Below are 6,318 nucleotides of genomic sequence, written 5' to 3' on the forward strand. Positions count from 1 at the left end.
AGATGGATCCCAAGTTGGGCCAGTTCCTGGATCACCTTTCCCTCAGTCTCTTCTCCATTTTTGTCCCTGCAGTTCTCTTCATCAGAAATTAGGATTTTTGATTGTGGGATGGCAACTATATCCTTCCACAGGATGTTGTCTTTCTATTGGAGGTGGTCTTTACAAGTTCCCTTTCCCCACTGTAGGGCATTTTATCTAAGGTGCTCCCTTTGAGTCCTGAGAGTCTCTCACATGCCAGTCTCTGGTACTTTCTAGAGGGTCCCCCATCTCCCACCCCCAGAGGTAGTATATTGCCATTCATTCTGCTGGCCTTCAGGGCTTCTCTTATGTCTTGCCCCAATACCTGCTCATGTACACTTCCCTTCACTCCCACCCAGGTTTCTCCCTCCCTCCCTCCCTCCCTCCCTCCCTCCCTCCCTCCCTTCCTCCCTCCCACCCTCCCTCCTTCCTTCTGCCTCCTGGATTATTTTCTTCTCCCTCCCAAGTGGGATTGAAACATCCTCACTCAGGCCTTTCTGGTTGTTAAACATCTTGAGTTCTGTGGATTGTACCCTATGTCTTCTGTACTTTTTTGGCTAATATATTATTAGTGAGTACATACCATGCAAGTATTTTTTTGGTCTGAGTTACCTCACTCAGAATAGTATTTTCTAGTTCTATCCATTGGCCTGAAAATCTCATGATGTCCTTTAGTAGCTGAATGAAACATAGTTTTTGTATCCATTCTTCATTTGTGGGATATCTGGGTTGCTTCCAGCTTCTGACTATTACAATTTTGGCTGCTATGAACATATTGGAGCATGACTCTGTGGTATTGTAGGACATCTTTTGGGTAGATCTATTTTCAATTTTATGAGGAACTTCCAGATTGATTTCCAGAGTGATTGTACGAGTTTGCAATCCCACCAGCAAGGGAGGAGTGTTTCTTTTTCTCCACATCCTCACCAATATGTGCTGTCACCTGAGTTTTTTATTTTAGCCATTCTGATTGGTGTAAGGTGGAGTCTCAGGGTGGTTTTGATTTACATTTCACTGGTGACTACGGTTTTTAAATATTTTAGTGCTTCTCAGCCATTCAAGATTGCTCTGATGTGAATTCTCTGTTTTCCTCTATACCCCTTATTTATTTATTTATTTATTTATTTATTTATTAAATTATCTTGTTGTTATGTTTTGGATATTAGCCCTCTATCATATGTGGGGTTGGTTCTTTTATTGTTAAGAATTGTTTTCCATACCCTGGGTTATATGTTTTGCCATATGAAATTGAGAATTGTTCTTTCCATGCCTGTGAAGAATTTTGTTGGAATTTTGATTAGTATTGCATTGAATCTGTAGATTGCTTTTGGTAGGATGGGCATTTTTTACTATGTTAATGCTACAAATCTACGAACATGGAAGATCTTTTAATTTTCTTACGTCTTCTTCGATTTCTTTCTCAAGAGACTTGAAGTTCTTGTCATACAGATCTTTCATTTGTTTGGTTAGAGTCGCACCAAGATAGTTTATGTTATTTGTGAATATTGTGATGGGTGTTGTTTCCCTATTTTCTTTCTCAGCCCATTTATTATTTGTATAAAAGAAAGCTACTGATTTGTTTGAGTTAATTTTGTATTCAGCCACTTTGCTGAAGTTGTTTATCAGCTGTAGAAGTTCTCTGGTAGAATTTTGGGGGTTGCTATGTTGACTAACATATCATCTACAAATACTGATATCTTGACTTCTTCTTTGCCAATTTGTATCCCCTTGATGTCTTCTTGTTGTCTTATCGCCCTAGCTAGATCTTTGAGTACTATATTTAATAGATACTGGGAGAGTGGATAGCCCTGCCCTATCTGTGATTTGTACCCATTGATTAATTTTTAAGAGTCATCGTTTCATAATTTTGTTTTTCTTCATTTGACTCAATTGCAATTATTTACTCCTAAAGCATTCTTCTTAAATAATGTCACAGTGGTGAATAATGAAAAAAAAAGTATTAGGGCAGAGTACAGAACAACCTTACCATCTCAAAAGATCACTATATCACATGCACTTTTAGCATTCCAGTAATTTAATGAAAATTTATCTGTGCTCAGGGATGCCTTTACCATATGAAATTTTCTAGCTCTCTTTAAGGCTATGTGTAGTTTAGCAATTTCATACATCATCTTCATGCAATGGAAAAGGTAATGGGGGCAAAACATGTATATTCATCAGCAATAATTATTAGAGCAAAGATTAATTGCCACCAATAATGATTAGCCAAGTTGATAATTAATGACCATAGCATACCTACCACAGCATTAAAAAGGCAATTATGTTCCTCATTGCGACATCTCATCTGTATCATGTAGCAAATTACAATTGTAAATGATAATGCATATTGAGGACTTTATTGCTGCATAATTAATTGAAGATGTGTTCTCAAGCTATGATTCACTGACTGATTTTATGCAAATGGCATAATGTAAATAAAACATATAATGTGGATTTATTGCTCTAAATTTAATTCAATAAAATTGAATCATCATGTCATATGTAAAAGTAGTTAAATAAATGTATTTGTTAAAATTTAATAGATGTATTTCTTACTTCATCTCGAATTCAAAGCTGCAAAGACAAGCAAGAGAATATTTCCATAAAACTTCTTTTCAGAAAACTAATTATTGAAGTAGGGGAGCAATTAAATGACACAAATTTAGAGAAAAGGGACATAATTCCAAAATGCTGAAAAAATGGAGCTCAAATACTAAAATGTTATAAAATATATGATGTTAATTTTACAATTAAAATTCTAATGATAACTGCTTTTTTTTCAAGACATGGTCTTACTATGTAGCCCTAACTAAACTGGAACTTATTATATAGACAAGGCTAGTCTTTCACTCACAGAGATTCCCGTGCCTCTGACTCTGGAGTGCTAAGATTAAAGGCATATGCCACCACAATCAGTTCAACTACTAATTTTACAAATGAAACAAAACACAAAAACAAAAACCAACTCTCTAACTGTTCTTTAGACCCATACAAAAGGGAGGTCAGGCTCGGTCCTAGAAACCTAGGCAACTAACTACCCAAGGTAAGTGGAGTCATGGATTTTTGGAAGAGAACCCATAATGCCACTTACTAAACCATCATAATTCCTGACTATATTCTAAATTTGTCCTTATACTCAAAGATAAGGTTAGTCCTAACCTATCATAAAGAAAACTTCTCTGTACAATAGAAAGCATTACAGAAAACTACAATCAATGAAAATGCAGAAATGTGGATCTCAGCCAATGGATACAGATACAAAAGGCACAGGGATCACTGTAAAGAGAGGACAGAAAGATCATAAGCCAGAGGATCAAGAAGTTTGCTGTATGACTCTGCCTTCTAAGGATGTCAAATGCTTCACCCATATAGTCTTACTAACATGACTGCCTAGGCATGAAGCAGATGAGGACAACAAAAAGAGATATGCTAAAATTGATGTGGAAATCTCTATGTCTTCAGAGCTAGAGAAGAAAAAGGAATAATGAGACTGGAAGAACTATTCATCCCCAGGGAAGAAGACAGCAACTGGCTATCCACTTTTGGAGAGAAACTTTTAATTATTAAGCTTTTATATTTTGAAATTTATAAATAAATTTTACTTCAACTTTCAGATTTAAAGATGATGAGTAATGGACAAGAGAGGAAGCAAGAGAGAAGAAACTACAAAGACAATTACAGTGTGCCTTCTGGAATGATAGAGGAATGATCCCAGTGAACTTGCCCTTCAAGATAAATGTCAGAGTATGAACAACCAGCTACATTTTAAAATTCCAAAATTAACAAAAAAAAAAAAACAAACAAACAAAAAAAAAAAACCAAGGGACAAAGTGTACAACATCTTTTAATAGATGTTACAGGACATCTGTAAAGACCACTATCTAGGATATCTTTCTTGAGGTCACTATAGTTCCTTGTATTTTTCTTTATCTGGGATAGAGCAGCAAAAAAAAAAAAAAAAAAAAAAAAAAAAGAAATTATTAGCCTTTTTGTGGAAGGGGAAGTTTAGGTTCCTATGGGGTCTCACCACTAAGCATGATCTATAATAAACAACACTCAGTAGATAGTCTGCAGTTAACAACTCTCTGTAAGTCTCTATTGCCAGCACATTACGAGCGCTTCATGTGACTTAGATTTCAACACAGTTGGATAGGAAGGATCTTTGTCCTTACTTCCATGCCTGCCTTCAGAATCATCACCAGGATAAAGCAACTACACAGAAGCTTTCCAGTCTCCCAAGTCTAAAGCTGATCTGGAATTTAAAAAACAAAACAAAACAAAACAAAACAAAACAAAACAAAACAGAACAAAACAGCCTAAAGGATGCTAAATACAAATTCCAGAGAACCAGTTACTACAGAGAACGTTGATCTTTTTAGCTTCCTGAGGTCTCTGAAAAACCAGATTAAAATAAGAAAACACAAGGAAAGGTGGCATCAAAAAAAATGCTATCACACTGATTTGCAAGCTGATAGAGAGAAAAAGTAACAAACAAGTATATCTTCGAAGCTTCCAGAAGGTTGGACGTTTATTACACAAACTTTCAGAGACACTAGAGAACAAACAAACAAGGAAAAAGATGTTTAAGGAGACCCAATGAATCATGTGCTATATACTATTAGGTAATGAAACTCTAAAAATAAGTTGGTAAATCTATTAAAATATTTATATCTATATATCATTGGATGCTAAGTGGGGAGGTGGACAGGTGGATGAATGGACAGATAGAAGAACAGTTCTCCCTCACCAAGTGCAATGTACATCTTGTAATATATCTTAATAGTAGTGACTGGAATTATTGCTCAGCAATTCAGAGTGCTTATTGCTTTTCAGGAGAATCCAGGTGTGGTACCCAGGACCCACATCATATGTTTTACATTCCCCTGATAATTCTAGTTTCAGGAGTACAACATCTTCTCATGTCTGCAAAACAGCAGCACACATAAACTCCTATAAGCACACATACACACATATAAATAAGGAAACTTAAAGAATAAAAAATCCTAATCAAGTAGAATCAAGAGAAACATGAACTACATTAGTAATAATGAAAAATCTAAGCACAAAATATTTAAGGGTAATGAGCTTGAATACTAGAATAGCTATAATATTTTATATAAATTATTCAACTTGTAAATAAAAATTTTGAAACATACAAAGAAACTGAAAAGTGATTTTCCTCCATGAATGAAGGCAGAAAATGTGGCTCAAGAGACTTCAGAATGGAGACATACCCACATTCTAAATAAATAAATCACTTACTATAAATGTTTAGAGAATTAGCATTGTGTGGAATGAAAAGACAATGATGCTCACATATTTTTTAAAATGTCAGTCTATATCAAAAGTGTTCCTTCAAACAAATTAATATAGAAGAAATGATTATCTACTATGTGAACTAATATGCATGGCTCATATAGCATGCCACACAGAAGTAAATGAAATAAAGACTCCTCACAAAGGTAATATAAAGGCTAAATTTATGGAATTTCTCAGGAAAAATAAAACTGGGAAATCGAGAAAAATAAATAGTTATTGGGTATGATATCAAGAGCAAACTAAAAGGGGAGAAAAGTGAAAATAAATTGAACATTGAAATGAAAAATGGGTTGAGCACATATTTTTCAGCTGGTAAAATATTTACTGTGTAATGTAAGACCCTGAGTTCAATCATGAGGAGACAACCAGTCTAGCCAACTTAGCGTAATCTAGGTTAATGAGAGAGCATGTTTCCCAAATAGGGGTGGATAGTTCCTAAGAAACGATACCCAACATTGACCTCTGGCTTCCACACAAGTGCAAATATGTGCATATAGACCCATGAACATATGCACAACCAAATACACACAAACAGATGAATTATCAAAACTTGAAATCCCCAGTGCTTTAAAGGGCACAGTTAAGAAAATGAGTAAGAAACTTACAGAATGGGTGAGATTATTTGCAAATAATGGCTGACAAGAAATGTACATACAGAATGTTCGAAGAATTATCACAACTCATTAGAGAGACAGAGATAATTCAACCGAAAAGTAAAAAGGTGAAACAAAACCCAAAAACATTTAGTGATTTCTTTTTCAGAAATACAATGTCTATATGATTATGAAAAACTCCCAATTATTAGGTGCTTGAAATCATATAAACTAGGATGGGGATAGTCACAGGTACAGAAAATAGAAAGCATTATAGAGAAATTGAACTTGAATATGCTGTTGCTGGGATTTTAAAAAGATGGCCTTGTTTTGACAGATAGAAGGGTGCTTCCTCAACAGCATCACCAAGTAGGTACATGGGATATTG

This window comes from Mus musculus, chromosome 3, assembly GCF_000001635.26.
Source record: "Mus musculus strain C57BL/6J chromosome 3, GRCm38.p6 C57BL/6J".
Classification (NCBI taxonomy): Eukaryota; Metazoa; Chordata; class Mammalia; order Rodentia; family Muridae; genus Mus; species Mus musculus.